We start from the raw sequence: 12,487 nt of genomic DNA on the forward strand, positions 1-12,487 counted from the left end.
AACATACAATAAAAAATATATATAATGAGACATTGAATCATATGGTCACCTGCTGTAGGCTACATATTATACAATACGTGTGAAACATTATATTATATAATAACATTATAACATGATAATATAGAGATTCATTCAATGTGATGTGGGGGGAGATTCTCCATATAGTCAATAAAAGGTTGCCAAATTCTGTAAAATGTATTTAACTTACTCCTCAAGCGGTAAGTAATTTTCTCCAGTGGGATACAACTATTAACTTCTGATAGCCACATTGCAACTGGCAGGGGGGAATCCAATTTCCATTTCAAGGCGATACATTTATTGGCAATCGCTAGCAACATTTCTGTTAGCTTTATAGTATGGCTTTGCCTAAGACTGGTGTTAGTAAAGTTGCCCAGTAGACAGACCTCCGGGTCTAAACTGAATGCAACCCCATGAATTGAGGATATGGTATCGCGTACCCCCTGCCAGAAACCGTATAGTTTTGAACACTGCCAATTGGAATGGAGGAATGTTCCTTCATCTGAGCCACATCTAAAACATAGGGAGGAGATATCAGGGTTGAACTTGTGCAGTCTAGATGGGGTGATATAGAGCTGATGGAGGAAATTAAACTGGATCAGTCTGTATCTGGAGTTCAATGTGGATGTAACACCATCCCTGCATAGGTCACTACATAGACCCTCATCAAGATCAATACCCAGATCTTTTTCCCATCTAAGTCGGGGTTTATCTAGCACAGGTAGTGTTAGTCCTGACATAAGAGCATCGTAAACACGGGAAATGGTCTTGAACAGTGGTTGGTCTGCGTGGCAGAGTTGTTCAATAGGTGACATCTTAGGTAGATTGCATTGTCCCTTGAGAGACACCCTAATAAAGTTTCGTAGTTGTAGGTAGCTAAAGAAGTCCCTGTTAGGCAAGTGGTATTTCTGTTTCAGCTGATCAAAAGACATAAGAACTCCCTCCTCGTAACAATGTTCCAGAAGAGTGATCCCCTTATCAGACCATAGTCTAAAGTTACTATTCTGGAAAAACATAGGAATCAATCTATTGTTCCATAAAGGGGTTTTAGGGGAAAGGAATCCCCCTCGTCCGAACAGCTCATGCAGTTTGCACCATGCCAGGACAGAATGTATGATTAAAGGGTTGTCTGTGATGGTTTTTATAGATTTTCTGTCCCATTTGTAAAACAATTCTGCCCCAGTGTCATCATTTACCTCAAGCTTTTCAATGTTCAACCATGAGGGAGAGGGACCCTTGTCAAACCTCTGAGCCAGGAACCTAGACTGTGCTGCCCAGTAGTACATTCTAAAATTGGTGAGGTTTAAGCCCCCTTGACTGTAATCCAGGGTCAGTTTATCCAGGCCAACCCTTGGGGTTTTGCCGTGCCAGATAAACCGTCTGGTCATCTTGTCGAGAGAGGAAAAGAATGCTGCGGGAACAGGGATAGGGAGAGATTGAAACAGATATAGAAATCTGGGCAGGACATTCATTTTAATTACATTGATTCTACCCAGTAGAGTGAGAGGTAAGTCCATCCATTTACAAAGGTCACCCTCCACCTTTTGCAACAAACTGGCCAGATTGAGTTTATAGAGGTTGTTCAGGTTACCATCCACCATTATGCCCAAATATGTGAAGCCCATAGGCGACCATCTAAAAGGAAACTTGTGCTTGATGGTATGATGGTCAAAGACAGACAACGGTAAGATTTCGCCTTTTATCTAAATTGACCTTATATCCAGAGAAAGAACTATAACACTGTAGTAGGATCTGCAAGTGAGAGAGGGAGTGTTCTGGGTTTGTTAGAAATAAGATAAGGTCGTCCGCAAAGAGTGATAATTTATGGGTCTGGGGGCCCACCTCAAAGCCATGTATGTCAGGGCACGTTCTAATACCCTCAGCCAACGGTTAGATGGCGAGGGCAAAGAGGTGGGGGCTAATTGGGCAACCTTGTCTGTTCCCCCTATAGAGAGGGAAAGAGGAGGAAGTAATCCCATTGGTAGCAATCCTAGCTTTAGGAGATTTGTAGAGTGATTTTATCAAATTTACAAACACGGTACCTAAACCAAACTTTTCCAAGACGCGAAAGAGGTATGGCCATTCAACCCTATCAAAGGCCCTTTCAGCGTCGAGGGAGACTGCGACACTAGGTATTTTGTTTTTGTTAGCAAGGTGAATTATATCAAAGAACCTTCTGAGATTATTGGAGGACAATCTATTAATTATGAAGCCAGTCTGATCTGGGTTGACCAACAGGGGAAGACATGACTCCAGTCTCTTAGATAGCATCTTGGTGACCAGTTTACAATCTGTGTTAAGGAGAGAGATTGGTCTATATGAGGCGCACTTTAGTGGATTTTTCCCTTTCTTGTGGATTACAGTAATCACTGCTTGAGAGAAAGACTCTGGAAAGCAGTTGTCTTCCCTGGCTTTTTTAAGTACCTCCATAAGGTAGGGGACCAACAGCTCCCTAAATTCTTTATAGAACTCTGGAGGGAAGCCATCCTCCCCAGGAGATTTATTAGAAGGTAAGGATTTAATGGCCTCCAACAATTCAGGAACTGAGAAGTGTTCACTCAGGCGCTCGCTGTCTTCCCCTGACAGGCATGGGAGGTTGAGAGAGGAGAGAAAGGATTCGATCTCTGATAGATCATCGCTTGATTGGGAAGTGTAGAGGTCTTCATAGTATTTCTTAAAAGTATTATTAATTTCAGTAGGGTCGAAAGATATCTCATTAGTAAGAGTTTCTATAGCATTAATTGTCCTCTTACTTTCCTCTGCTTTCAGTTGCCATGCCAATACTTTGTGAGCTTTCTCTCCAAGCTCGTAATAACGCTGTTTTGATTTAGTGATGGCCCTCTCAGGTTGATATGTGTTCAGAATATTATATTTCAGTTTTTTATTTACCAAAAGCCTGTATAGATCTTTAGTCGGGCCTCTTTGGTAGGTTTTCTCTAGCTCTGAGATTTCAGATTCAAGGGCACTCAGTTCCGCACCGTGTTTTCTCTTCAGCCCTTTAGTATAGGAAATTATCTGTCCCCTCAGATAGGCCTTCAATGTGTCCCAAAGAATGAAACTGTCAGGAGCGGAGGGTTTGTTTGTCAAAGTGAAAATATTGATCTGCTCTTTGATGAATGCACAAAATTCAGGTTGCTTTAGGAGTGTAGAATTTAGTCTCCATCTATATGCTCCATTTACCTTGGTAGGAATGGAGATTGATAATACCAGGGGAGAATGGTCACTAAGTAATCTGGGGAGATACTCGACATCTAACACTCTATGAAACAGTTGTGTCGACAGTAAAAAGTTATCTATGCGTGTGTGTGTCTTGTGTGGGTGTGAATAAAAAGAGTAGTCCCTATCCTGTGGGTGCAACTGTCTCCAGATGTCTAGTAAATTGAGATCTTTCATGAATGACATGGTGAGCTTGCTGGCTTTGGTAAGAAGTGAGGGTTTATCAGAGGACCTATCAAGAACTGTATCTAAACAGAAATTAAAATCTCCTCCAACCAGTAACCATCCTGGTGGTGCTTGAGCAACCTGAAGGAAGACATTCTGAATAAACATATGGTCATCGAAGTTAGGAGCATAGATACTCAATAGGGTCCAAGACTCTGAAAACATATGCCCCTGCACCAAAACAAACCTGCCAGAGGGATCAGAGATGGTGTTGTTGACACAGAAGGGGATGTGTCTACTTATCAAAATTGCAGTTCCTCTTGCTTTGGAGTTAAAAGAGGACGCAAAAACGTGTCCTACCCATTCCCTCTTCAATTTCTTGTGTTCATTGGCTGTAAGATGTGTTTCTTGTAAAAACACAATGTCAGCCTTTAATTTCTTAAGGTATGTATAGACTCTCTTCCTTTTAATCGGGCTGTTAAGACCTTTTACGTTGAATGTGACATATTTTAGTGGATTAAGCATAGTTGGGTTTCAAATATGTAACTGAATGGAAATCTATCATATGTAGATAGTTAGGAAATGTTTCAACTTTGGTTTGAACACAGAAGTGACCTATGTGTCTCTTTAGGAAGGAAACAATAAACATAGAAAAAAGGGGGAAAAAATTAAGAATCCCACCCACCCCGATTGTTAGACTAAAACCACAATCCCAACAATCAAACATGAATACACTTGTAGAGATACGTTGCTGCTCGCTTTCCATCTTGCTCTTACTAGCTAAACCTTGGCGTAAACTAAAACCTGCGAGCTCTCTAAATTGAAAACAAACGTTGTGAATAGACATTTATGGCTGAATATTTACTGCCCACGGTAAGGGCTGCTTGAGTCTCTTTTCGAAAGATTAACATAAATGAGGGGGAAAGCAGTGGGCCTAAACCCACTTATTTGCTTCGCCCAGTGATATGGACTAAACCAAAATATACTCTACTGTAAATGTAATAGAACTCACCCCGAAAAGATCCGGTTAGTTGAAAATGTACAAATCAATTATAGCGACCGGAGGATATCAGCGGTTCAGTCCGGATAAGAGAAAACAAACAAACTGCATCTTATCCCCCAAAGAGACCGTCCTGGCTCAGACGTTGCTCAGTTCTTTGAGAAAAGTGTACACTTCTCCCGGTGTGTTGAAGAGATGGCTTCGGCCTTTGTACTGAACTTTCATCCGCGCAGGGTGGATGAGGTATGTTCTTCTCCTTCAGTGCTTTAGCGGCAGGTCTGAACTGCTTGCGACGTCTTGCGAGATCCGCGCTCATATCCGGGAAAAGGCTGACCCTCTTGCCATCAATGGTGATGTCCCCTTTGGCTCTTGCGAGTTGCAGTACCTCCTCTCTGTCTTGGAAACGGAGGAACCTGATCAGGACGGCCCGTGGGGGCTCATCTGGCCGGGGTTTCGGCGCTGATGTTCTGTGGGCGCGTTCGATTTCCAGTGGCTTGGTGAAGTTGATTATGCCTAGGACATCCGGGATCCATTGAGTGAAGAAACGGACCGGGTCACGGCCCTCGCTGTCCTCTTTCAATCCCACCACACGGATATTACTACGTCTGCTCTGGTTCTCCATCTGATCTACCTTGTTTTTGAGGTAGGCATTGTCCTTTTGCAGTTGTATCAAGACCTGGTCATGTCGAGCGATGGTGTCTTCAACTGTGCTAATGCGCAACTCTGCCTCAGTCATTCTCAAAAGGAGATCATTCATGGAGTATTTCAGGTCGTCAATGGAAGAATGGAGTTCAGCCGTTTTCTTATCGATTTTCATAAAAAGACCTTTGTTACCATCCTGAATTTCCCGGAGGAGAGTAGCCAGCATGTCGGCAGGCTCGCAAGAGGTCGAGAGCAACAGTCTGAAACTGTCGTTTGAGTTATGAGGGCTAATGCTAATCTTGCTAGCTGTAGCGTTATCGTTATCTTGGGAATCAACAACGTTTTGGTCGTCCTTCTTGCCTCTCGGTCGGAGGTCCATGGCTCTTTGGGAAGGTAAGTACTTGACAATTTATCAGCCGATGTTAGAATATTGTTTCAACGTTGTTATTTAGGTAATAATAGAATAACTTTGAAGAGCTCGGTTTGTCAACGTCTGCTCAGCTCCGCGGCATCACGTGCTCCTTAGAAAGTATATTTAAGTGGAAATGGACAAAGACACATGAAATATATTGGTGTACTGATGTCATGCAATCTGGAGGAGGCATATAAAACTTTCCTTTAACAGATAAGATTGAATTCGATGTTTAGAGATTGAGATAGAAATAGGGTGCTATGTTAGGTAGGGTCAACATAATCAAAATGAATACAATACCAAGGTTGACGTATTTATTCCAGGCCCTGCCAGTTTCAAGTCCATCCAATCTTCATACGTCATATGAAGATGTATTCCTGGGCTGCACAACTGCGATCACTTAAACAATGTACAGCAGACTATCCTTGTCAACGGAGGAGTATGGACGCCATACACGTAATGTCTTATGATCTAAAAATTATTCACTACTTCAGGTCCAAGGCGTTGAAGAATCCAATGGTTCAAAATTCCTTTTGTATTTGAGAAATGCACATAAATCCATATGGTGGAAAGGCACCCCTATTTGGAATAGCCCTGCCTTATCTCCAGTGTTTAATGACAACACGTCTAATGGCAAGTCCTGGTTCCAAAGTGGCATTATGGATTTTGAACTACTACTATGATGGATCTGTCATTCAATCAATTACAAGGAAGGTTTGGATTATCCAAGGCCGATTTTTAAGTTCTTACAACTCTGATATCTTATTCCACTGCAAATCTACCATTCCAGTGTTTTACTTGCTATATTGTATTTACTTCGCCACCATGGCCTTTTTTTGCCTTCACCTCCCTTACCTCACCTCACTTGCTCACATTGTATATAGACTTCTTTTTCTACTGTATTATTGACTGTATGTTTGTATTACTCCATGTGTAACTCTGTGTTGTTGTATGTGTCGAACTGCTTTGCTTTATCTTGGCCAGGTCGCAATTGTAAATGAGAACTTGTTCTCAACTTGCCTACCTAGTTAAATAAAGGTGAAATAAAAAAGAAATAAAATTCAATCACTTCAACAGAATCTGGATGAACCTAAGGCATCTAACAGAATCTGCTACGCCACAGAAGTTGATTGCCAAGTTATATCAAGGGTTGATTTAAACTCTACATGATGGTTCTGAACCTATCAGACCTCAGGATAAGACGCAGATGCAGACAGTTCGAAGTAACAAAAGTTTATTACAAAAACAGGGGGCAGGCAAACGACAGGTCAAGGGCAGGCAGAGGTCAGTAATCCAGAGCAGAGTGCGGAAGTCAGGGTCAGGGCAGGCAAAGGTCAGTAATCCAGAGCAGAGTGCGGAAGTCAGGGTCAGGGCAGGCAAAGGTCAGTAATCCAGGGCAGTGTCACAAGGTACAGAACTGCAGGCAGAATGGTCAAAACCAGGAAAACAGGGACTAGAGAGAGAACCAGGATTACAGGAAAACCACTGGTAGGCTTGACGAGACAAAACGAACTGGCAACAGTCAAACAGAGAACACGGGTATAAATGCACAGGGGATAATGGGGAAAATGGGCGACACCTGGAGGGGGGTGGAGACAAGCACAAGACAGGTGAAGCTGGTTGAGAGAATGCCATGAGTGTGCAAAGCTGTCATCAATGCAAAGGTTGGGAACTTTGAAGAATCTCTAATATAAATGTTTAACACTTTTTGGGTTACTACATGATTCTATATGTGTTATTTCATAGTTTTGATGTCTTCACTATTATTCTACAATGCAGAAAATAGTAAAAATAAAGAAAAACCCTTGAATGAGTTGGTGTGTCCAAACTTTTGACTGGTACTGTGTATTTTTTAAATAAATTCTTACATTATTTCACAACCCTGTTTATAAGCTTTTAAATTATATCAAACTCAATGTTAATCTTTTACAGTGATGATGGTATGGCGGGGTACTAAAATGGGTAAATATTGAGCACCTCTATCTCCTGAATCTCCTCAGCGTTCAACACCATAGTACCCTCAAAGGTCATCACTAAGCTAAGGATCCTGGGACTAAACACCTCCCTCTGCAATTGGATCCTGGACTTCCTGACGGGCCGCCCCCAGGTGGTGAGGGTAGGTAGCAACACATCTGCCACGCTGATCCTCAACACTGGAGCTCCCCAGAGGTGCGTGCTCAGTTCCCTCCTGTACTCCCTGTTCACCCACGACTGCATGGCCAGGCACGACTCCAACACCATCAAGTTTGCAGACGACACAAAAGTGATCACCGACAACGACGAGACAGCCTATAGGGAGGAGGTCAGAGACCTGGCCAGGTGGTGCCAGAATAACAACCTATCCCTCAACGTAACCAAGACTAAGGAGATGATTGTGGACTATAGGAAAAGGAGGACCGAGCACGCCCCCAATCTCATCGACGAGGCTGTAGTGGAGCAGGTGGAGAGCTTCAAGTTCCTTGGTGTCCACATCAACAACAAACTAGAATGGTCCAAACACACCAAGACAGTCGTGAAGAGGACACGACAAAGCCTATTCCCCCTCGGGAAACTAAAAGGATTTGGCATGGGTCCTGAGATCCTCAAAAGGTTCTACAGCTGCAACATCAAGAGCATCCTGACGGGTTGCATCACTGCAACCACGGAAATTGCTCAGCCTCTGACCGCAAGGCACTACAGAGGGTAGTGCGTACGGCCCAGTACATCACTGGGGCTAAGCTGCCTGCCATCCAGGACCTCTACACCAGGCGGTGTCAGAGGAAGGCCCTAAAAACTGTCAAAGACCCCAGCCACCCCAGTCATAGACTGTTCTCTCTACTACCGCATGGCAAGCGGTACCGGAGTGCCAAGTCTAGGACAAAAAGGCTTCTCAACAGTTTTTACCCCCAAGACATAAGACTCCTGAACAGGTAATCAAATGGCTACCCGGACTATTTGCATTGTGTGCCCTCCCCCACCCCTCTTTTTACACTGCTGCTACTCTCTGTTTATCATATATGCATAGTCACTTCAACTATACATTCATGTACATACTACCTCAATTGGGCCGACCAACCAGTGCTCCCACACATTAGCTAACCGGGCCATCTGCATTGTGTCCCACCCACCACCCGCCAACCCCTCTTTTATGCTACTGCTACTCTCTGTACATCATATATGCATAGTCACTTTCACCATATCTACATGTACATACTACCTCAATCAGCCTGACTCACCGCTGTCTATATGCAGCCTCACTACATTTATAGCCTCGCTACTGTATAAAGCCTGTCTTTTTACTGTTGTTTTATTTCTTTACCTACCTATTGTTCACCTAATACCTTTTTTTGCACTATTGGTTAGAGCCTGTAAGTAAGTATTTCACTGTAAGGTCTACACCTGTTGTATTTGGCGCACGTGACAAATAAACCTTGATTTGATTTGAAGTAACTGGGCCTTGTCTTTAGTACTGGGTAAATTTGACCGACTTTAGTCACTGTTGTGAATATTTTATTTCAACAATATTCTGGATCTGTTTGCATTGAAACAGTCTGTGTATCATGTATTTATTGGTTATTTGATTCAAAGGATTCTGTGGAAAAAATTTAAACGGCTCCTTTATCGTTATTGGTTTCTGAATTACCAAACAAATCTTGTTCTCATTTATTTTGTCAAAATGGGACATGGAATCAAACCAATAACTAAATGTATTTAATTTTGGTTTTGTTCAAACCCGGAACTACATGCCCCTTCATAGAATATTCACGGGGCTTAAGGGGTGAAAATGCATGGCGCTCGTCCCGGGTCAAATATCAAAAATATGGCTGAATTGCAGTAGTGTACACTTTTTTTAATCCACTAGATGGCAGTAATGTGCTACCACCTCTACTGAAAGTTGACAGATGTCACTTGTATAGAGTTAGCTGTTTCAAAGTATAACGTGAGCATGAAGCCCATTTTTCAGTTGGTTTTTGAATCAGAGTAAACCAACTAAAACATACCAATGCCAGTCCTAATTTCAATATAGTAAAGCTTGCACATATGTTAACAGTGTACACCGCTGAAAGTAGAGTCTGGGTTTAAAAGCTCTCATAGGGTATTTGACATGATCATTTTGGTGGGTACTATGCTAGCCCAAAGGTTCCATGGCCACAAAATGATGAATGAGAATGTCATAGTAATTGTAGTGCCTAGTTGGAGAATAGTTTGCTTCACTTTGGCCTTGCACCTACTCAGTATAATGTTTATTTTGCTGCTAATGGACTCGGATTGAGCCTAGTCCTGTACTAAAAAGCAAGATCAATGGAGATTATTCATTGAAAGTGCTTTTTAGTCTCAGACTAAGCTTAATCTGGGTCAGGGAAACCTGCCCTTAATGTACCACAGGTAGCCTTTACTTACAGCTAGTTGTTTTCCAGACATCTCCTGGTGCAATGTATATAGTGTTGCATATTGATGTATCTGTTTTTGCCATTTTACGGTTGTATTGCTCGCTTCTTAAGATTATACACTCTTTATATTAACTCTACATTTCCCTCATGTAGTTCTAGTAGAGATACATCTATAATAGGATTTTTACTATCCACTTTATCTCTCAGTATTACATCTAGTGGCCTTTTTGTGTAATTAAATTATCCGCTAGCTTCTGATTATCTCTTGCTCTTTTATTTTTTATTGATTTATTTAACATTTATTTAACCAGGTAGGCAAGTTGAGAACAAGATCTCATTTACAATTGCGACCTGGCCAAGATAAAGCGAAGCAGTTCGACACATACAGCAACACAGAGTACCACATGGAGTGAAACAAACATACAGTCAATAATACAGCAGAAAAATACATCTATATACAATGTGAGCAAATGAGGGGAGATAAGGGAGGTAAAGGCAAAAAAAGGCCATGGTGGCGAGGTAAATACAATATAGCAAGTAAAACATTGGAATGGTAGATTTGCAGTGGAAGAATGTGCAAAGTAGAAATAGAATAATGGGGTGCAAAGGAGCAAAATAAATAAATAAGTACAGTAGGGGAAGAGGTAGTTGTTTGGGCTAAATTATAGATGGGCTATGTACAGGTGCAGCAATCTGTGAGCTGCTCTGACAGCTGGTGCTTAAAGCTAGTGAGTGAGATAAGTGTTTCCAGTTTCAGAGATTTTTGTAGTTCGTTCCAGTCATTGGTAGCAGAGAACTGGAAGGAGAGGTGGCCAAAGGAGGAATTGGCTTTGGGGGTGACCAGAGAGATATACCTGCTGGAGCACGTGCTACAGGTGGGTGCTGCTATGGTGACCAGCGAGCTGAGATAATGGGGGACTTTACCTAGCAGGGTCTTGTAGATGACCTGGAGCCAGTGGGTTTGGCGACGAGTATGAAGCGAGTGCCAGCCAACGAGAGCGTACAGGTCGCAGTGGTGGGTAGTATATGGGGCTTTGGTGACAAACCGGATGGCACTGTGATAGACTGCATCCAATTTGTTGAGTAGAGTGTTGGAGGCTATGTTGTAAATGACATCACCGAAGTCGAGGATCGGTAAGATGGTCAGTTTTACGAGGGTATGTTGGCAGCATGGGTGAAGGATGCTTTGTTGCGAAATAGGAAGCCAATTCTAGATTTAACTTTGGATTGGAAATGTTTTATGTGAGTCTGGAAGGAGAGTTTACAGTCTAACCAGACACCTAGGTATTTGTAGTTGTCCACATATTCTAAGTCAGAACCGTCCAGAGTAGTGATGCTGGACAGGCGGGCAGGTGCAGGCAGCAATCGGTTGAAGAGCATGCATTTAGTTTTACTTGTATTTAAGAGCAGTTGGAGGCCACGGAAGAATAGTTGTATGGCATTGAAGCTCGTCTGGAGGGTTGTAAACACAGTGTCCAAAGGGCCAGAAGTATACAGAATGGTGTCGTCTGCGTAGAGGTGGATCAGAGACTCACCAGCAGCAAGAGTGACATCATTGATGTATACAGAGAAGAGAGTCGGCCCAAGAATTGATCTCTGTGGCACCCCCATAGAGACTGCCAGAGGCCCGGACAACAGGCCCTCCGATTTGACACACTGAACTCTATCAGAGAAGTAGTTGGTGAACCAGACGAGGCAATCAATTGAGAAACCAAGTCTATTGAGTCTGTCGATGAGGATGTGGTGATTGACAGAGTCGAAAGCCTTGGCCAGGTCAATGAATACGGCTGCACAGTATTGTTTCTTATCGATGTCGGTTAAGATATCGTTTAGAACTTTGAGCGTGGCTGAGGTGCACTCATGACCAGCTCTGAAACCAGATTGCATAGCGGAGAAGGTGCGATGCGATTGGAAATGGTCGGTAATCTGTTTGTTGACTTGACTTTCAAAGACCTTGGAAAGGCAGGGTAGGATAGATATAGGTCTGTAGCAGTTTGGGTCAAGAGTCCCCCCCCCCCCCCCTTTGAAGAGGGGGATGACCGCAGCTGCTTTCCAATCTTTGGGAATCTCAGACAACACGAAAGAGAGGTTGAACAGGCTAGTAATAGGGTTTGCAACAATTTTGGCAGATAGTTTTAGAAAGAAAGGGTCCAGATTGTCTAGCCCGGCTGATTTGTAGGGGTCCAGATTTTGCAGCTCTTTCAGAGCATCAGCTGACTGGATTTGGGAGAAGGAGAAATGGGGAAGGCTTGGGAGAATTGCCGTGGGGGGTGCAGTGCTGTTGACCGGGGTAGGGGTAGCCAGGTGGAAAGCATGGCCAGCCGTAGAAAAATGCTTATTGAAGTTCTCAATTATAGTGGATTTATCGGTGGTGACAGAGTTTCCTATCCTCAGTGCAGTGGGCAGCTGGGAGGCGGTGCTCTTATTCTCCATGGACTTTACAGTGTCCCAGAACTTTTTTGAGTTTGTGTTGCAGGAAGCAAATTTCTACTTGAAAAAGATAGCCATGGCTTTTCTAACTGCCTGTGTATATTGGTTTCTAACTTCCCTGAAAAGTTGCATATCACGGGGGCTGTTCGATGCTAATGCAGAACGCCACAGGATGTTTTTGTGTTGGTTAAGGGCAGTCAGGTCTGGAGAGAACCAAGGGCTATATCTGTTCCT

The sequence above is a fragment of the Salvelinus fontinalis genome, chromosome 27 (genome assembly GCF_029448725.1).
Source record: "Salvelinus fontinalis isolate EN_2023a chromosome 27, ASM2944872v1, whole genome shotgun sequence".
Classification (NCBI taxonomy): Eukaryota; Metazoa; Chordata; class Actinopteri; order Salmoniformes; family Salmonidae; genus Salvelinus; species Salvelinus fontinalis.